Raw genomic sequence first — 21,982 nt, 5'->3', positions numbered from 1 at the left:
CGTGATGTACCAAGTTTTGTTCACGCCATTAAAAAATATTCAGGGTCTAAGGGGTTCTACAGGGGAGTTGCCTCCCAAAATAGGTTCTTGCTTCCTTCTCCGAAACCACACACACAATTTCGATGAAACTTGACCACAACCTTTCACCCGGGATGTGTCAAAGTTTGTTCACGTGGTGCAGTATATTTATAAAATCCAGAGGTATTTACTTTCTACTCTGTTACATATTTTGTGTCATCCATGCCTCCCAGTGGTTCCCCAGTTATCTTATCCAGCTGCGAACAGGTGAGTGCCCAGGGGTATTACCCCTATGTTTATTATTCTATGACAGCAGGAACGGTTTTTTTTTTTTTAAATACATGCTCTTGGGCTCATGGAAGAGCTAAAGCACAGAACAAAATCAGGACAAAACACAACAAAGGGAACAGCAGGAGAAAGGGGAAACACCAACAGCAGGGCGGAAGAGGAAAGTAGATGGAGATGGCCAAACAAGCGATGCAGGTTACGACGAAGGGTAAGAGAGCATCCAAATGGTGGACAATATGAATACATAAGCAAAATTTTGGGAGGGTGTTTTAATGGCTGGAGAAAAAGATCATGATTTTGGATGGGGGATGACTTGAGATGGTGGTGAACAGCTGTCTTGAAGACCTGGAGGGAAGAATGAGATTGAAGAGAGTATTGAAGATGGTTCCACAGACAGGAAAAACAGAGGAATGAATGAGTGGAGGTGAGCAGTGGTTATGGATTTAGGCAGTTTCACGAGGCGGGTTGCTGGTGGACCACGTGCATCATGCAGACAGCTGGGGAGAGAGGGTTGGGGGGGGGGGACAAAGCACAGAGAGGATAGATGGTGAAAGTCCAGAAATTAGGTGGAAGAAGACGACCACCGACCTATCGGTGATGGTGACGTGATTGGCCCATTGACTCAGCTTCATCGCGAGAGATTCCAATGATATTGAAGGCCCACGTTTCCATGGTATCAAGCTGAGCAACACGTGAGACAGGGGAGCCAGCCCAAAGGGGAGAGCAGGACTCCATCGAGCTGTGGATGAAAGCCTTGGAGGTGTATAGGAGCTTAAGTGTGCCAAGGAAGGACGCTACATTAATGCTTGAGGTTCTCATTCTTCTTCATGTGATGAATGGATGGACACATCTCCTTTTAGTAATAGCAACACCCATTTCCTCCAGCAGGGATCAGTAGTTAAATCATTTGCACTATTCTCCCTGCATAGGAAAAATAAAAATAAAAATTAAAATAAAATAAAAATCGGAGGTAGTGTCTCCATTCTCATTCGATTGGAGGGAGGGGAGAGGTGAAATATTTTCTGTTCATGACCAAACATTGGGTACCCTGAGCATGTGTGCAAAATGTGGTGGAGATTGAGATTGGTCCACATGTTTTCAATTCTATAATTGTAAGACATACAGAGAATTGCCATATTTCATGAAGCGCAGTGGCATTTTGTGGATGCTGAGGGACTCAGCCAAAAAGGGAGTTAAACAAGAAAGGGCAGCATGTTTACAGATTACCAAAGGAAAATGTTAATGAACCAGTCTGATTATAATTATATCATTTTTCATTTTGAAAAAAAAATACAAGTTATACCAGTACATTCAAAGTACACCACCCACATGGAAAATGGCGGGAGGGGAGAGAGAGGGGAGAGAGGGGGAAGGAGAGAGGAGGGATGGGTGGGAGAGAGGAGAAGGGAGAGAGGGGGGAGAGAGGGGGAGGGGTGGGAGAGAGGAGGGAGAGAGGAGGATGGAGAGAGAGAGAGGAGGGAGGGGGATGGAGAGAGAGAGAGAGAGGAGGGAGGGGGATGGAGAGAGAGAGAGAGAGAGAGGAGGGAGGGGGATGGAGAGAGAGAGGAGGGAGGGAGAGAGAGGAGGGAGGGAGAGAGAGGAGGGAGGGAGAGAGAGGAGGGAGGGAGAGAGAGGAGGGAGGGAGAGAGAGGAGGGAGGGAGAGAGAGGAGGGAGGGAGAGAGAGAGAGGAGGGGTGCAGGGAGATAGGAAAGAAGATAGGGGAGGGAGAGAGGAGGGATGGGTGGGAGAGAGGAGGAAGGGAGAGAGGGGGAGAGGGGGAGGGGTGGGAGAGAGGAGAGAAGGAGAGAGGGGGAGGGGTGGGAGAGAGGAGAGAGGAGGGAGAGTGAGAGGAGGGAGGGAGAGAGAGGAGGGGTGCAGCGAGATAGGAAAGAAGATAGGGGAGGGAGAGAGGAGGGAGGGGAGGATGAAAGGAGGGAGAAAGAGAGGAGGAAGGTGAGAGGAGGGAGGAGGAGGGAGAGAGAAGAGAGGAGTGAGGATAGAGAGAGAGGGGGGAGGGAGAGGAAAAGATGGAGGGGAGGGGAGAGAGAGGAAGGGAGGGAGAGGAAGGGAGAAATGAGGGAGAGAGGAAGGAGGGCAGGGAAGAAGGGAGAGGGAGAGAGGAGAGGGAAGAGAGAGAGGAGGGTGGGAGAGGAGGGAGGAAGGGGAGGGAAAGAGGAGCGAGGGGAGGGAGAGAGCAGGGAGATGAGGGAGAGAGGAGGGAGGGGTGGGGAAAGAGTAAGGGGGGAGGAGTGGAGAGAGAGGGAGGATGGAGGGGAGAGAAAGGAGGGAGAGAGAGGGGAGGGGGAGAGAGATGGTGGAGTGGAGAGAGATAAGAGAGGGTAAATGGAGGAGGTTGGAGGAGGAAGTGGAGAGGGGAAAGCGAGAATGGCGGGAGAAGGGAGGAGGTGAAGAAAGGGGGAGCTCGGAAGGGGGGAAGAGTGAGCAAGGGGGTGGGGAGAGCGTCACCTCACCAAACATCATGATTCTCTCTGGGAAAGAAGGTGGGATTGAGGAGTTTTGGGGAGAGAGGAGGGAGGGAAGTGGGTAGGAGGTTTCGGAGCAGGTAAGCTTGAAGTGAGTGGTTTTCGACATGTTTGTGAGTGGGACGTGTGGAGAAGTGGGAGCGGTAAAGGGGGGGGGGCAGTGCAGGATTGAATGAAATCAGCTACGTTAAAACAGCGCATTAATACAGCACACAGAGGACACCTGGAGATGTCCATGGGGGGTGGAGAAGTGTGTTGGGGAGGAGAGAAGCATGAGCGGAGGGGGAGGGAAGACAGTGTGATGGGAAGGGAAGACAGTACAGGAGGAGGGGAAGGGAAGGCAATCTCCGTCTATTGACCTCTGGCTCAGACGAATATTACTGCCAAGGTAAGTGAATCTCTCCGTGACATCAACATCCTCACCACAAACAGGAACAGACAAGATAGCAGCTTCCAATATGTCATTGAAGCCTGGATCTTGGTTTTGACCCAGAAACCCATAACCCAGTGCCTCTGACCCATAATTCAGCACTTCGAGGGCCCCCACAAGGATATCCAGAGTCACCGCAAAGATGACGGCATCATCTGTGAAATCAAGGTCAGGTATCTTGACATTCCCAAATGATGCACCACAGCTTGATCTCTCAATCATCTTCCCTAAAATCCAGTCCATGCAAGTTCTGAAAAGTGTGGGGGCCAGGACACACCCCTGACAAATTCCAGTAACAACTGGAAATAAGTCAGAGATGGAACCACCACATCTCACATCACTTTCAGTACTAGAGTATAGTTCAGACATCAGATTGATCAGTTTTGGTGTCACCCCACAAAGACCGAAAAACCTCCAGATGGAATCTCGATTTACTGAATTGAAAGCTTTCAATATATCAAACTAGGCTGAAAGCAGCCCCTGCCAAAACTCTTGTCTGTATTTGGTGAGGACCCAAAGAGCATGGATAAGGTCAGTTATCTTACACCTCTTTGGTGTAAAACCTGACTGCTCTGGGCACTGGTACTCAAGCAGATGGTGGTAAACCCCATCAAGAATTACCCGAGCAAAGCCCTTGTCCAGTACTGAGAGCAGCATCACCACTCGGTCGTTGTTGCAGGCCTGGCGATCACCCTTCCATTTACAAAGAGGGACAACAAGGGCCCTCTAACAGTCAGTTTGGATGATGCCTGTTTTACAAACATCGCACAGAACTGCATGCAATGGCACAACTACAGAATTTCCACCAGCCTTGAGAAGTTCAGCATGGATTTCACAGATCCGGTCGGCTCACTCCTACCGGTCGGCTCTCTCCGAATCTGATTAGTTCATGCTACCCTCTGGGGAAGCCATTTTTAAAACAATCCTCTTAACAGAGGGGGGAGAATTTGGCAGAAGGGGGAGGGGGAGAGAGGAGGGAGGAGGGAAGGGGGAATGAGGAGGTAGAGGTAGCAACAGAGAAGAGTGGAAGGGTGTGGGAACAAGGGAGGGGGGAAGAGCGAGGAAGAGAGGGGGTGGGAAGAGTGAGCGGGAGGGTGAGAGAGAGAGAAGGAGACGGAGGAAAAGAGAGAGGGAGAGGGGTAAGGGAGAGAGATAGATTGAGAAAAGACAGAGAGGGAGATGAGAGAGAAACAGAGGGAGAGGGGTGTGATAAAGGAGTGGGTGGGGTGAGGGTGGAGAAGAGAGGGATATGGGATTTCGGCATATGTGACATCCAATTTAACATCCATCCGAGAGAGGGCACACACATTGATGAATCACCCTGCCTGTGAAACACTGGGATGATAGTTTTTAGCTGAGTTGAGAATCAAACCTTGACTAGACTGCTGAGACCAAGCATGCACAACTTTTGCCTTTCCTGCCATGATGTGGCAATTCATTGCTTTGTAACAACTGAAACATTTTTTATTCATTGTAATCATCAAATTTATTTGGCCTTCCTAACTCCGGAGAAGTCCCCATAGAGAACTGTGCCACAGTTTCGCTTTCAAAGCTTGAAGAGTGCTTAAGCACTCAAGGAAGTACTCAAACAAAATGGTTGAATAAACTTTAAAAAAAAAAGAAACATTTAATCTTTCATACAGCTTGGTGAAGAACCGACTGATATATTTGGATATGCGATAATTGAAACACATGAGATTTATGTTCAAAGCTTGAAATTTTATTATTTATGGTAGATAGCATCAGGAAGGTGGCCTCCACCAGTTGCAGTGCAGTCTTAGAAAAACGGTGCCACAACCCCAAAAGTTCCCACCCTATCTCTCGGACAGGAGAGGGGTTGAAATATGTCAGCCGGCTTTGCACCTCCCTATATATACCTACCTATGTCAAAGTGATGAGTCGTGTTATGAAATATCATACAAAAATGGGAAATGGCGTGTAAAATAAAATTGTCCATTTTCAATGGGTGAGCCATCGCCCCAGGCACCACATGATAGCGCAGGGCCAAACACAGACGTGTCGGGCCTGAACTTTGTTCAAATCGATTGATATATTCAGTGATAGTGGGAATAATTTTTGCCGTGTATGCCATCACTTGGAAACGAACAACCAGGCAGCTTGTAGCGTCTTCGCCATGTGGCTTGAGCACTCAAGCAAGCACTTCAACAAAATGGTTGATAAGGAACGATATGTTGTCAGTGAAAGAAGAAGTTTGCAGACATACATAAAAAAAAATTCCGATTTCACTCTAAATGTCAATATAATTATTGAGGCCATGAGTTCCGATCGTCAAATATAAAATCAGATTTTGAATATCAACTCTGAAATAAGCCTATGCAATATATTATTCAATCTTACCAGCAGCCAATCACATTGCACTGAGCTAAAAAAAGCCAATCAGTGTAAACCATGAACAGATGGACAGCCATCTCTGTCATACGTGTGTGTATATATATTGTTACGGCTGTGGAAATTCGCAATACACCATAAAGGGTCCTTAGATTAGCTATGCCGTTAAGTGAGTGTTCAGATAGGTCCCCACCGTTGTTTAAAGGAATTTCTTCGTGTTCACCGGGCTGCGACTCTGAGATAGCCGTTTTTATTTTTCTATTGTTACTTTGAACAAACCTCCACGCAAACAACAAGCCGCGTTGAAAACCGTCGAACGCAAAAGGAAACCAGAGGAGTTCCGATGGGCGCGCGGATTTTTCCCGCCTGTTTCTCCGAGGAGTGTGACGGAGGCAGGGGGAGGGCAGCTCGCAGCCGATTGGTGCATGAACAGGGTGAGGTGGTCGAGGTGAGGGAACGCCCCTTTTCGGGAACCTTCTTGAAGGAAGGTGGAGCCGAAAACGGGGAGGAACGAAGGGTGGAGCCCCGCGCTATATAAGGCGGACCGCGCGCGAGGCTTGCTCTCTCTGTCTGGGTCGTCGACGTCATTCTCTCTGTCTGGGTCGTCGATGTCATTCTCTCTGTCAGGGTCGAGTGCTCTCTCTGTCTGGGTCGTCGACGTCACTCTCTCTGGCGGGGTCGAGTGCTCTCTCTGTCGGGGTCGTGTTGGATTCCACTCGCTCTCTTGTTGGACGTCATCCTCTCGCTTCATCTTCGAGCTCTCTCTCTCTCTTGGTGGTCGAGGTCAGGCTCTCTCGTCTTGGCGTTGGGCGACCTGTCGGTGAAGGCGCGGGCCGGTGGCGAGTCCGGGCGACGCCTCAGAGACGCAGACGGGAGGCGCAGCCCTGCCGTCTGTGTGGTGCGAATCTGCACGTCTGGCGAGGAACGCCAGAGAGAACTCACCGGCCACATCATCGCAAAGGCACGAGAGCAGGCGCGGCTACGCTAGCTGCCGTGGGAACAAGGCGTCGCGACCTGCCCACCGTCATACCTCGAGGGGGCAGGTAACCAGCACGGTCTCGCGGGCCTTTCCGGTCATCCACGGCTCATGACCATAAAGGTTTACGAACCCCGTCTACCTCCCTGTCTATGGAGAGGGTTTTCCTGTTGTTTTTGTATGCCTGCTGTAGCGCCGTGTCCTGTTAAGTAATGACTTTGTAAGTGACTGTAGATAATAATCGTAGTCGGTGGTATTGCTTGGCCTTCTATTTGTCACTTGTATATTGCATGACTGTATACGTGTTGCTGGAATAAATGTCCTTGTGTGCAATGTATCCCATTCGTCGCGTCCTTTCACCCCATTGAAATGCCATCTTGCATCGTGGAATGAGTAGTGGGTTTTGAACACCCGAGTAAAGAAGAATCACTGAACCGTCGAGGTCGGCGTTAACACCGCTCGGTTATCCCTGTAGCACGGAACGAACCGCTTAAGCGGTTCGTGTCCTAAGCCAACCTGCAGCGTGGTGCAACCCCTCAGTAGGAAACCCACGCGGGTATTTAGGTATATCGACATTCGGCGATTCACCCTATTTCGCGCAGGTAGAATGCGGACTGGGTTGTGGTGAGGTTAAACCCCCACCCGTGACTGGCTCCTGGTGGTAGTTCCAGGAGGGTCACGACTGAATTGTCTGTCCAGTGGGCGACGCGGCTGCCATTAGAGGTATGCGGCCGATCACACGCCAGGCGGGCCAGAATTCGTAACAATATATATATACAGATCTTCTTCTTCTTCTTTCGGCTGCTCCCTTTCGGGGTCGCCACAGCGGATCATCCGTATGATCTGCATAGTGATTTGGCACAAGTTTTACGCCGGATGCCCTTCCTGATGCAACCCTGGTCGCCTCTTACGACACAGGGATATGGTACACCTATTTTAACCGGGGTATACACCGGCCCAGTATACTGGTACTCATTTCGCCGACTTCGGAAGGATGACAGGCTGAGTCGACCCCCTGGTGTATTAATTCAGTGGCCCAACGGGGCTTGAACTCAGGACCTTTTGGATCCCAAGCCGCTGCCCTAACCACTGCGCCAACACCAGGCATTATATATATACAGATATATAAACATATATTTCTTCTTCTTCTTTCGGCTTGCTCCCATGAGGGGTCGCCACAGCGGATCAACCGTCTCCATTTTGCTCTATCCTCCACATCTTCCATTGACACTCCAACCACCCGCATGTCCGCCCTCACCGTATCCATGAACCTCTTCTTTGGCCTTCCTCTTCTCCTCCTGCCTGGCGGCTCCATCTTCAACATCTTTCTCCCGATATACTCCACTTCCCTCCTATGCACATGTCCAAACCATCTCAATCTCACCTCTCTCTCACTTTGTCTCCAAACCGTCCTACCTGCGCTGTCCCTCGAATATACTCATTTCTTATGCGATCCATCCTCGTCACTCCCAACGAGAATCGCAGCATCTTAAACTCTGCCACCTCCAGCTCCGCTTCCTGTCTTTTTGTGAGTGTCACCGCCTCCAAACCATACAACATAGCTGGTCTCACTACCGTCTTGTATACTTTCCCCTTCACTCTTGCAGCTACCTTTCTGTCACAAATCACTCCTGCAACCCTTCTCCAACCACTCCATCCTGCCTGCACTCTCTTTTTCACTTCTCTCCCACACTCTCCGTTACTTTGGACAGTTGATCCCAAGTATTTAAACCCATCCACCTTCCCCACCTCAACTCCTTGCAACCGCACCATACCACCACCCACCCTCTCATTTACGCACATGTACTGCGTCTTACTCCGACTGACTATCATTCCCCTTCTCTCCAGTGCGTACCTCCACCTCTCGAGGCTCGCCTCAGCCTGCTCCCTACTCTCCCTACAGATCATGATGTCATCCGCGAACATCATAGTCCATGGAGACTCCAGTCTGATCTCGTCCGTCAACCTGTCCATCACCATTGCAAACAGGAAAGGGCTCAGAGTCGATCCTTGGTGCAATCCCACTTTTACCTTAAACCGGTCTGTCATTCCTACCACACACCTCACCGCTGTCACACTGTCCTCATACATATCCTGCACGATCCTCACATACTTCTCCACCACTCCCGACTTCTTCATTCAATGCCACAACTCCTCTCTTGGCACCGTCATAAGCTTTCTCTAAATCCACAAACACACAATGTAACTCCTTCTGGCCTTCCCTATACTTCTCCATCAACATTCTCAAAGCAAACATTGTATCAGTGGTGCTCTTTCCTTGCATAAACCCATATTGCTGCTCACAGATCGTCACCTCTCCTCTCAACCGAGCTTCCACTACTCTTTCCCACACCTTCATGGTGTGGCTTAACAACTTTATCCCTCTGTCATTTCCACAGCTCTGCACATCACCCTTATTCTTGAAAATCGGAACCAGTACACTTAATCTCCACTCCTCCTGCATCCTCTCACTTTCCAAGACTTTATGAAACAATCTAGTTAACAACCCCACTGCCATCTCTCCTAAGCACTTCCATGCCTCCACTGGTATACCATCTGGGCCAACCGCCTTTCCACTTTTCATCTTCTTCATAGCAGTCCTCACTTCATCCTTGCTGATCCACCCCACTTCCAGATTCACTATCTCCACCTCTTCCAACCTTCTCTCTCTCTCATTTTCTTCATTCATCAGCTCCTCAAAGTACTCCATCCACCTTCTCAACACACTCTCCTCGCTCGTCAGCACATTCCCATTTGCATCCTTTATCACTCGAACCTGCAGCACATCCTTCCCAGCTCGGTCCCTCTGTCTTGCCAATCGGTATAAATCCTTTTCTCCTTCTTTTGTATCCAACTTCTCATACAGCTCATCATCTGCCTTTTTCTTAGCCTTTGCCACCTCTCTCTTTGCCTTTCGCCGCCACTCCTTGTACTCCTGCCGACTTTCTTCATCTCTCTGACTATCCCACTTCCTTTTCGCCAACCCCTTCTTCCTTATACTTTCCTGTACTTCCTCGTTCCACCACCAAGTCTCCTTATCTTCCTTCCTCTGTCCAGATGTCACACCAAGTACCTTCCTTGCTATCTCCCTCACCACTTCTGCTGTACTTTCCCAATCATCCCACCCATCTTTACCACCATCCAACGCCTGTCTCACCTCCTCCCTAAATTTCACGCAACAGTCTTCCACCTTCAGCTTCCACCATCTGGTCCTTGGTTCAGCCCTCACTCTCTGCCTCAACCTCACCTCTAAAGTCATCCTATAGACCACCAATCGATGCTGTCGAGCTACACTCTCCCCTGCCACCACCTTACAGTCACTAATCTCTTTCAGGTTGCATCTCCTGCTTAAGATGTAATCCACCTGTGTGCACTTTCCTCCACTCTTGTATGTCACGTTGTGTTCCTCCTTCTTCTTGAAATACGTATTTACCACAGCCATTTCCATTCTTTTTGTAAACTCTACCACCATTTGCCCTTCCACATTTCTCTTGTTGAGACCGTACCTACCCATCACCTCCTCATCCTCTTTATTCCCTTCCCCAACATGCCCATTGAAATCTGCTCCAATCACCACTCTTTCATCCTTGGATACACTCTCCACCACTTCATCTAACTCACTCCAGAAATCGACTTTATACTCCATCTCACACCCCATATGTGGGGCATATGCACTGATGACATTCATCATCACCCCTTCAATTTCCAACTTCACGCTCATCACTCGGTCAGACACTCTCCTCACCTCCAATACCCTCTTGACATAATCTTCCTTGAGGATATATATATATATATATATATATATATATATATATATATATATATATATATATATATATATATATATATATATATATATATACATACATACATACATACAGGGTGTCCCAAAAGTCACCTCGGGATTTATAAATTAAATGACATTTCTGTTTTTTTAATAATTTGTCTTTCTTTTCTTTTCAGAATTTAGATTAAAATTTGGAAATTACCCATGGAAAAATTCACAACTGAACAAAGAATCAAAATCGTGGAATTTTATTTTAAATTTCATCGATCAATTATTCTCACCCAAAGAGCATGGACACCGAATAATTTCGGAAATTCAGAAATTTCTTGGCCATCACGTTCTCCTGATTAGATGCCTCCCGATTATTTTATTTGGGGTTACCTAAGGAGCGTGTATACATCAATAAGCCCCATACAATTCAGCAGCTCAAGGACAACATCTGTGCAGAAATTCGAGGGCTGCAGCCAGAGTAATTGTCCGCTGTTATGGAAAATGCTGTCGAAAAAGCCCGTCTCTGCGAAGCCGAAAATGGAGGAATCTAAGCTGCATCATTTTTCATAAATAAAGCAAATTTATCAATTTCGTAAATTTTCTTTTGGTATAAAAATAATCATAAATTATTAAAAAACAGAAATGTCATTTAATTTCTAAATTCAGAAGTGACTTTTGGGACACCCTGTAGTTGTACATACGTATATATATATATATATATATATATATATATATATATATATATATATATATATATATATATATATATATATATATATATATATATATATATATATATTGGGGTATACTTACAAATTGTAAGCAATAACAAACCGTGTTTCCCCACTGTTTGTCATTCACCTGCATTTTTTCATTTATTTATATTTTAATTTACGGATGCTTTCTCGTGGTTCTGTGACTTTTTCTGATTTACTGGCTTCACTGTTCATCAGCCTGTAAAATTTCAGCTTTCGCAATCACCCAGAAGGTGCCAAACATTAATATCAGTCGGTCAGTGAGTCGGTGAGCGAGTCAGTGAGTTTATGGTTAGAACGAGCTTAATATATTAGACACCTCTCTCCAGCTTTAAACATTAATCTTCTTGATGGCTCACTGAAGTCTAAATAACCCAAGCTTAGAGAAAAATAGAGGACATGAAAAATGTTGTTTAAGGTTGAGATAGATTTAGAGCCTCATGGAGACTAATTGGGTTCAGAGTCGGTCAGAGAGCATGGGTGAGGATCACTCTTCTTCCTCCCTAAAGTTAAACCCAGTGGAGCTGGATCCATGAACCAGTATCTGTCTGGGGAGACATTGTAAAGGTCCCTTGATCCTTTACTGGCAGTAAATAGGTACAAACTTAGAGCAGTAGGAAATTTGAGAGTCACCTGCAAAGGTGCACTATATATCCTGTGAAGCTGCTTTGGATCCTGTTATTAGTCATTCAATTATAAGTGCAGCAATCATAGAGAAAAGTGTCGAAGGATGGAGTCAGGTTACTCCATTAGAAGAACGCAGTTGTATCTGGCAACCAAAGTGACTGCATCAGTCTTGGGCCTTGGATCTGTGAGGTTTGAATTAGGAACTGATTCATTTGAAAATGAGGTCTGCGTGGTGGAATTGTGAAATTTACATCTGTTCGGTCTTAACTTCCTGGCTATGAAAGGATGTCACTTAGACCTTGGAAAAGCATTGTTGGTGGATCAAAGAAGCTGTCATTGTTGGGCATAAGAGATGGAGCGGGTAAAATGTGAGCCCTACGGGTAACTGCAGCATGAACAATTCTTCCAACTGGCAAGCTGTTGGTGGCATATAGATATAGGAATAGTGCTATCTCAAGAATAACGAGGGAAGGATCAAATCATTGCCTACTACAGTAGAGCTTTGCTTGCTCCTGAAATAAAATACTTTGGAACCAGGAAGAAACTTTTGGCACTTGTAGCTGTGGTGTCACATTTTTACCCAAATTTTATGATGGCCAATTTTATGCTAAGAACGGATCATGCCTCTTTGCACCAGGTACTGTGCTTTACAGAACTCCAAGAACAAATTGCAAGTTGGTTGTAGAAATTAAAGCAGTCTCAGTTTTGTTTGAAACACAAAGAAAAACACAAAGAAATGCTGAACCATTGGCAAGGCAGCTTTGTTTGATGCAGCATTACACTTTTTGTGCAAGACCGGAAAAGTGGGAAAGATTTAGGAACCAACAAATTTAAGTAAATCACTGCACACCTAAACAGGATAGTCAAGGTTGCCACAAAATGAATCTGAGGAATTATTTACTTGGATTGGGGTAAAGCCCAACGGGCGAACCATGTGTTGGGCTGTGTCAGGAATTGGTTGATAACTGAGAAAAGAAAAACTTGAGACAAAAAGGTACCCCTTGGGGCTTTGAGAAAGACCTATTTGTCACTCTGGCAGGCATTGAAGGTTCATGACGAGATCTTTTATTCTAAATGATTGGAGCCATATCTCATAGCAACCTCGTGGTTATTGGTTGTGCTGACAACCTTAAATTAAAGTGTCATGAGATAACCACACGACCAAAAGACCGTAGGTTATTTGGCCAAATTTAGGCAGAGATTCGTATGAAGGATTGGGTCCAATAATATACCAATGTTTGGCCACAGAAGGGCCGAATAAATGAGAAAAAGTCCTTTTTCAACAATATGACGTGGGAGTTCCTTTTGAGAGAGTAGCTATTGATGTGGTGGCTCCATTTCCAACCACCCGCAATGGGAACAGATACATCATGTTAATCATGAATTACTTTACAAAATGTCCTGCTGTTTACCTTCTTTCAACCAAGAGGCCAGCTCAGTTGCAGCTGCTTTGGTAAAAGGATTCTGCTGTGAGTTTGATGTACTTCAGGAGCTGTATTCAAATCAAAGAAGGAATTCTGAATCAGAGGGACAACAAACAAATATACTTTTTATTAAATAATGTTTCTTTCCATCCTCCTTATACCTGAGAATTCATTCCCACTTTCATTCCTATTGTGCTGCTCTGTAGAATTGTGCTTTGTGTGCTTTTCTGTGGATTAATGTGCTTTATGTGTTTGTGCAACTCGGAAGTAATTAGTATATTCGGAATGTTCTATCCTTCTCAATCACAACTGCTTTTACCATTCCCATGTCCTTCTTGTTCATTCCTTTCCATCTCAAGCTTTCTTTCATGTTTTCTTGCCAGCACAAAATCCAAATATTGTGCATTATTTTTAAATTAAAGCACAGCACATTTTTCTTATGATCATTTAATTGTCGATTTTTCCATTCTGACCATGATGTTTGTGATCATGTGATGGATTTTGGACTGCAAAAGTGATAAGTTATTTTAAATACTTGCAACCAGTTAAAATCCATTCCATGCCAGCTTCTGCCTTCTGTTACACTTCCACTACCCTCCCCACAGCTGTGCCCCCACCCTTCACTCAGCTCTTCCCCTACCCTCTCCACAGCTCTTTCACCCCTTCCTGCATGTGCAACACCCATTCATCCTCTCAACTCTACAGACCCTAACCTCAGCTCACAAGCTCTTTCCATCAGCTCACTTGCCATCCCCTATGTCCCCGCACCTCCTCCCAACCCAATAAGCACTTCTGTCTGTATTCTGTCCTCCCCTGTTCCTACATCATGCTCTAATACCCAACAGAATCCCCCGAGTCTCTGTTCCTCCTTCCTCACCCTGTTGGTCTCCAACATCAAAGGGGTTCAAACAAACTTCTCTGATCTCTCTGCCCACGTAACCTCTGCATCCCATGACATTATCTGTCTGACAGAAACATTTCTCAAACAAGATGTTCCTGCCTCATGCCTCCCTCCCTCACAACTTCATCCTTTTCTTTGACAGACTGAGCACACAATCTGTATGTGGTTTTGTGGCATATGTTCATAACTCCCTTGTCCACAGTCCCTGCCCCTCAGCATCTTCTCTGACCTCATTATGGTATTTCTGGCTTTGTAGGTCATTTCATAATAACCTCTTGTTTCGGTGTGTAATCTCCTTCCCCTCCCTCCACCTTCAACAATTCCATCCATGAGGCTTTTTCTCAGAAATGTATCGTCTGCAGTCCTCCCACCTCGTTTTGGCTTTCCCAATCTGCAGAAACTTTGATTTCCACTGCAACCAGTCCCGGTGGCTTTGGTAGTGTAATCCTCAATAACTGTGCTTTGATCTCTCCTCTTTCCTTCCTCTTCTTCAGATCTTTCTCAGATCGTCTCCAGTCTTCATATTGGGAAGTTTCTAATGTCACCTTCTTGACAAGCAGGGTTTCAGGTGTGAGCCAGTCAATGGTTGATGGGTCAGCATTTCCCCACCTTAAGCAAAATGATGGAATGTATCATTGATGAAGACCTCAGGTATCACCTCTTTTCCAACTTTCTAATCTCTACTCATCAGTAATGCTTCTGCTCAGGCTAGCTGACACTGGACATGTTGCTTCTTTTAACTCAACTAATATTGGATCCACTGTCAAATGACTCATCAGGGCCATCTTTCTGGACATCGAGTTTTCTATTATGTCTGGCACATAGCCTTTCCTTCCAAGTTGTCTGCTAATGGTATCCAGGAATCCCTCCTTTGGATAGCCAAGTCACAGTACTTTCTGTTGCTAGGTTGATTGTCCTAATCAGGTCATCACCTTTCAATAAGTGACACCGATTCACAATGTGGTGGATAGTCTGATCTGGATGACCACAGTCACGTTCTGGGCTGTCTTTGGGCTGCCTCCATTTGTGGAGTTGGAGGTGATGTCTTTGCATGGAGAGGATGGATCCTGTTGAGTGCAGACCACTGCTTCTGGGGGAGGTCAAAACCTGGAGGCTCCTTTGTCAGATCTGCCCAACGCAGGAGAACAGCCAAAATAGCTGCTGATGAGGACACAAGATCAAGGCCAGCAGTGTGAACACTTATCCCCAGCTCATACCCGCTCGTTTCCAGATGATGTTTACCCTGGTCTTCATATTTTCTGACCCATTTTATGTGTTCATGGGAATGTGAGGCTGCGATCAAGGGTGACTCCATGGTACGTGGGGGAAAGTTCGTTCTTGACTGGTTTGCCGCAAAGAAAACCTGGAGTTTGCTGTTAGTCAGTCAGCTGCTGAGATGGAAAGTGGTAACTGTGGTCTTAGTTGGGTATGGGCAGCGGTGCCAATGGATGAACTATTGTTCCATAACCTATAAGTCCTGGGACAGAGTACTGTGGAGATATTCAAGGATGATTACTTTGGGAGCAAGGTCAAGATCATCTGCAGAGGCGAGCTTTCTTGAGATGGTACAAGGCATGTCGCTCACATACACATTGAAGATAGAGTGAAAACAGACCCATGGGGAAGACCATCATTCAGAGTCCCTCCAGAGCTTGTTTGGTTTCCAAGTGAAACCCAATGCCTTTGATTGCTCAACATAAAAGAAGGGACATGCATTGATCGGTCAGCAGCAAGTTTTCCTGGCCTGAGGATGGTAATGACTTAAATAGCCTCTCTCCAGGCTGATGGTATGACTCGTTGCATGGATGATAGTGAAAAGAGAAGCCAACCAATCACGTCCATGAGGTCCCCTGACCTGTGAGGTCAGCATTTTTTTTAAGCCTTTAAGGCTCAGAGTGGAGCTGTCACATGCAGATGTCTCACGCACACAGACATACAGACGAATACACAAGATACAACACAGGACTGTTTGATAAGATGAACACAGCCACTGAGCTTGAAGGTAGTGGTGTCAGTTCCTGGGGCACTCTGGGTACCAACAACATTACAACAATGGTGCTTCCTTTCTCACCACACTCAATGGGGCATTTCCTAAGGAGGAATTTCCTCCTCCCCATGGATGCCAATTCCTAAGGGGATTGTGCATGCTCTATCCTTTTAAATGCTGAACATCAAGTAAGGAAGCAGCACATACCATTTTCAAAGACTTTGGCATGCCTTTGATGGGGTTTATACCACCGACCTCCCAGACTCAGAGTTGATCGAGCTATTACTCCACAGAGTGTTCGTCTGTTCTGTGTAATCTGCCAGTTTCCTTCTCATGGCACTTGAGTGTTTGCATTGTTCAAAGTGCTGACCTTGGGACTGTGTCTTTCCCCTTTGTGGTGAGGCAGCAATGACATAATATCCATTGTTTATTTGGGGCCTACTGAATCTGCAAGTTTTTTGAGATCCTGTGGGTGGAGCCCCATGCCATTTAATTGGCATAGCAATTCCCTTTCATGAGGTGGGACCTCTCCTTTTTGAAAATGCTGAAGCTATTTGGCTTGGAAAGACAGAAGCCAATGTCACATGTGACTTGGTACATTTTCCATCCATTTTGAAATAGTTACCAATAAGCTTAACCTCTGCATGGCATGCCTTGAGAATTCAATGCCTTCATTTTGATGTGCTTTGTCATCTTCATTACAAGTATTTATATGACGAAAGTGGATGTGCCTATTTTTGCTGCACATTATACCACCAAGTGTTTCATTGACAGTTTGGTTTTCTGAGCAACCCTTGAATGAAACACCGGGTTTCTACAGCTGGTTAAACACTCCCTCCATCGAACTGAAATACTTAATACTTTGTGCTGTTTCCATTTTATTAGTGCTGTAGAGAAGGTAACTTTAGATAAGATTAGGTTTAGGACAGCATTAGTGTTTAGATCATGGGGTGAGATAGCTTTATAATTGCTAAATATAATTTCATTTTATGCATTGTGGCATGAGTCTTGCTTTCTGAGTAATAAGTTAATGGGCCTAGTTTTAACTGATTGGTATCAGAATCAAAAATGGCATCATGATTCCTGGGGTGATTTCTGCCTTTGGAACATAGTCAAATCTGGGTTTGCCCTGTGGGCAGTCTCCACTTGGCTGCAAGGACATGGTTTCCTACATTCAGTTTCCAGCAATTCTCCAAAATCATTATGTTCTCTTCCCATCTGCACCCATCCAGATGTTTCTACCACCACATAAACCCACAATAGCTGGTGCATGGCGTCCAAAAATCTAGTCGGGTCTATCAATTATTTGCACATCTCATCTCAGATTGGGTTACCATCTTTGAACTTTCAAGAAAGAGGACACTCCGGAGAGCAACACTGCGGAAAGCGAAACTGCAGAGAGTGACACTGTGAAAAAAAGAGGACACTCTTTTCAAGAGTTTTCTTGATGTATTGAGTAATCCTATTAGCAGTCTCATTCGATGTGTTCCAGACCTCGATTAATTTTGACTCCAAGCCGCCATTCTTCCTGTTGAAATACTGAATTATTACGAGAAATATTGTGCTTTTCCGGGTCCACATGAGATTGTAAATCAATAGCACCTTTATTTGCCACAGAGACATACTGTATGTACCAACTCGACATACCAAGCACTCGGCTTCCCATTATTCTCAATGATTTGGAAAATATGGGAATTTTGTCTTTAGTTCTGCATTCAATTTGCACTTTCGTTTTGGTATTGTAAAGTGTGTATGGTACAGACTCAAAAAAGACGCTGAATCGTGGACTGAGCACAATATATATACATATATATATATATATATATATATATATATATATATATATATATATATATATATATATATATATATATATATATATATATATATATATATCTGACATGTGGGTGTCAATGTTTGAATAGGTCCATTGCACCATGATGGAGTAGCACAGACCTGTACCCAACTGTCATGTCCAAAGAATACATAACCGCATTTTGTCACTGAAAGAAAATGTATAAATATAGTTTAACCATTTAAATAAGGTTAAACAAAAGTATCTCAAATCTTAATATTTATCCCTTTGAAAATGCCAAAGCAAAAATAAATGGCAAAATCCTGAGCATTTTTGGATATTTAAAAAACAACAGCCAGCCGGAGAGATTTAGGGATCAAAGGGGACACTCCGGAGTAACTTAAATGGTATGTCCAGAAAAATATGGGCATATGGTCCTCTATCTCAGAACAATCAACACAGCTTGTGAGTCAATGGTATCCGACTCCCAACGTTGGAAATAAGCAATCCACACATGGCTTCTAAACAATGGTCGATGCTCAGCCTGGTCTTAAGTCTCAGTATCCGGTCCCTTTGACACCAGCTGGGGGTGCGTTCAGTTACCAAGTTTCTTGTAGAGCACTCACAAAAGTGGGTTAAACACTCAAGCAAGCACTCCATTCAAAACCATAGATAAGGAACGGCAAGCTTGGCAAGCGCTAGCTAGCTGCTTAGGAACTGAACACTGCACCCCTGGTCAAGAATTTGTCCAGCCAAGGAAAAAGTGTGTTTCTATCTCACCCAAAAAACATCAAGTAATAAAATATATAAAGTAAAACCTACAAATGTACATGCTCATACTTTATACAAAAATATGGGCAATTCCCCTGGTTGCTCACCAGGTAGCAGCTGGATAAGATAACCAGGGAACAATTGGTAGGTGTTGTTGACCCACAAAATAATGTAACGGAGAAGAAAGTAAATACCTATGGATGTTATTAATGCTGTGAACAAACTTTGGTACGTCACGGGTAATGAAGGTTGTGGTCAAGTTTCATTGAAATGATGTGTGGAGGTTTTGAGAAGAAAGCAAATACACATTTTGAGGGGCAACATCTCCCCCACCCCAGGTTCCAGGGAGCTAAAAAGCAATAACTCCAAAACACATAATGTCATCACATGAAAAAAGCAGTACAGTGTGAGTGGCGGGAAATAAAAAGCAAAGATTATTTAATCATCGCCTAAATGTACATGGGTTCATTTCAATGCGAGATTAAGAAAACCGTTTAAGTTGCAGTACCACTATCTAATATACATACTGTACATGCAGGGAAAATGAGAAGGGGTCAAACCGATGCCACTTTTGCTTACCTTATGCATTCATCGATGGTCTTATTCAGTGCTAGTATTTGCCATCTTACTACATTCAACCTACAATCCTACCAGATTCACAACAGGCATGGCACCTGAATGATGAAGGGGGACTTCATATTGAAAACTGCACTATTGTAGCCTAAATATACACACCTCAATCAGGAGAAATTATTTTGAATGCCATTGAGTTATATCAAATGCCAAGTCAGTCTGCCTCTCACACAGCTCCCCATTTTTTTTTTCTTCTCCATGCACAAATCTTCGTTTCAGGCTTCATTAATTTCATGTTTTTCAGCCCATCCAGCCAGGCGGTAATAAAAGAGGAAACAGGGGGGACATTAACGTACTAAATGCCTTTCCACTGGAGTGTTTCCATGATGAAACACAGGCTGCTTGTACCAATTATCTCGCCATCTCATCACGATGAGGCACAGTGAGACGATCTCGACTGCAGCTACTGCTTTTTGCCTTTCATTCTGTGACCAGCCCTACCGTGCTGTTAACATCCATTGCCAAAATTAGCATTCAGCAACTATAAATATTCAAGCATTCAATTACTGGAAACAATTCTTTTATTATTCACGTTTTTCCATGGCCTTGGATTACCTTATTTCCCTCCCTGGTCTTTAGTTTTATGCTGTGTGTGTTGTTCTAATGGGTTGGCACGCAATGTAAGGCAAGCACTTACATGCATGCGCAGGAGGCAGCTACTGTGATGAAGAAAATTATTTCGGGAGACACTCAGTGTAGTTCCGTTGCTGTTGTTGTCATCGACATCATCACGTCATTGTTGTCGTTGGTGAAACATTGTCATAGGGAGACGAGTCCCATCCATTTGTTGAACAGAGAGATCAATGAAAATTCCAACTTCATTGCATGGTCACTTGAGACTTGAGTCACCATACTGGACAATGCTTCTCTTGTAATCTAAAATTAAAAGAACCAAATGTCAAACAGACAAACAAATTGAACCATCACCAGTTTTTTTGTAATCTAAAAATGCTTCCTCTTTGAAAGTTTCAAATTTGTATGTCAATTTACTTTCATATATACAACCAATACTTTAAGCCCATTTAGAGCATTTGTACCCCACATAGTACGAATATAAAAGTACCACGATTCCTCATGAAAAGACCAAAACATTTACTTCAATTCACAGTCAGATAAGCAGGAAACATAAGAGAATAAACACGAACTTGGAGGGGACTCGGTAGAGTACGTACTTCCACCACGTATAGCCTGTTCCACGAGAACATATCAGGCCGCATACGTTTTTGAATCATCATGCAATATATCGTTTTTGGCACGATCTCTCAATGGTGAAGAATTACTTTACAAAATAAAAAATTCACGCGTCCAGATCCAGATTCGATTCTTCACCAAAATCGAATCAATTCTACCTTATCACACACCCGTTTCCACCAAGTTAAGTACAAATCCATGCACAACTTATTGAGATATCGTGCTATATATCATTTTTGGCCCGATCTCTCAATGGTGAAGAATCGCATAAAAAATTATAGTAGTCGGATCCGGATCCGGATCTTCACCAAAATCTAATCGGTTCATCCTTGTCACACACCCAACCTGCCCACCAAATTTCATCCGGATCCGTCCACAACTTTTTGAGATATCCTGCACAAAGACAGACAGACAAATGAAAAAGCACTCATCTATCTACAATTCCAGCAATGTGTGTGTGTACGTGTGTCTCTGTGTGTGTGTACGTGTGTGTACGTGTGTGTACGTGTGTGTACGTGTGTGTACGTGCGTGTGTGTGTGTGTGTGTGTGTGTGTGGTCGATGTGTGTGTGTGTGTGGTCGATGTGTGTGTGTGTGTGGTCGATGTGTGTGTGTGTGTGGTCGATGTGTGTGTGTGTGTGTGTGTGTATGTGTATGTGTGTGTGTGTGTGTGTGTGTCTGTGACTGCTGTTTCTCAACAACCACTGCTCCGATCTCATTGAAACTTGCCAGGTATATTGCTGGGGCCCTGTGGATGTGCCTTTTCAAGGTTTGATATTAATCGGACAAGTGGTTCCCAAGTTATGGCCATTTATTTACCAACCAATGACAGGACACGTTGCTGCGTAGGCGTGGCCGATGGGGAAGAGATTCTCAGCCGCGTTCCCCATTACGCGTTACAACGTATGGACTTCCGGATAGTATATTCTAATAATTTCTTGATTTCTTATGCACATTAATAGATAAACACAATGCCCCAATCGAGTAGTCTTTTACGAGAGAGAAGGAATGGCCTGTGAAGTTGTTTGAAAGTTTTATTTTTTTTTTTTAATTGTTTTTTGTTTTTGCACGTACGTTATTTTTTCTCTCTTCTCTTCTCTTTGTGTTTTTCCTTGCGATGACATTGCGAAAAGGCAAAATACGTTGGCGCCAATTGAATAATTGGCCATTAAAACTAAATTGCAAATAATCGTAACTGCGGTATGCGAACTTCCGGACAGTGAGGACTTAACTTCCGGAGAGTAACGACTTACTGTATTCTTTCTCGATTTATCGGCTTATTGTATTCTTTCTTTCTCGATTTCTTTCTCGATTTCTTTCTCGATTTTCTAAAACACAATGCCCCAATCGAGTCGTCGTTTACGACAGCGAAGGAACGGCCTGTGTGGTTGTTTGAAAGTTTTTTGTTTTTTTTTTGCACGTACGGCCACACACATACGGGCACGCGAGAGCGAAGGAACGATCTGTGTGGTTGTTGTTTGTATCACACGGTTTGAAATGTTTGTTTTTTTTTTGCATGTACAGCCACGCACGTACGGGCATGCACTAGTTGAGAAAAATCAACTTGGCAAAACAG

At 44.6% G+C, this 21,982-nt stretch overlaps 1 long non-coding RNA gene across 1 annotated transcript in view; it reads right to left on the bottom strand.

Annotated features, from left to right (window-relative positions):
* Nucleotides 1-20,723, bottom strand: part of LOC147030526 (uncharacterized) — a 160,726-nt gene extending 140,003 nt beyond the window's left edge. Inside the window, exons 1-2 of the long non-coding RNA XR_015056433.1 lie at nucleotides 19,854-20,723; nucleotides 13,118-13,222 (exon numbers count right to left, since the gene is read on the bottom strand). This is a non-coding gene — a long non-coding RNA (uncharacterized LOC147030526). The remainder of the gene's footprint in view (nucleotides 1-13,117; nucleotides 13,223-19,853) is intronic.
* Nucleotides 20,724-21,982: the final 1,259 nt, after the last annotated feature.

This window comes from Eptatretus burgeri, chromosome 3 (genome assembly GCF_056783735.1).
Source record: "Eptatretus burgeri isolate ZD-2024b chromosome 3, Ebu_testis_v1, whole genome shotgun sequence".
Taxonomy (NCBI): domain Eukaryota; kingdom Metazoa; phylum Chordata; class Myxini; order Myxiniformes; family Myxinidae; genus Eptatretus; species Eptatretus burgeri.
The sequence above is the reverse complement of the archived record's forward strand: the minus strand, read 5'-3'. Positions and strand labels throughout refer to the sequence as shown.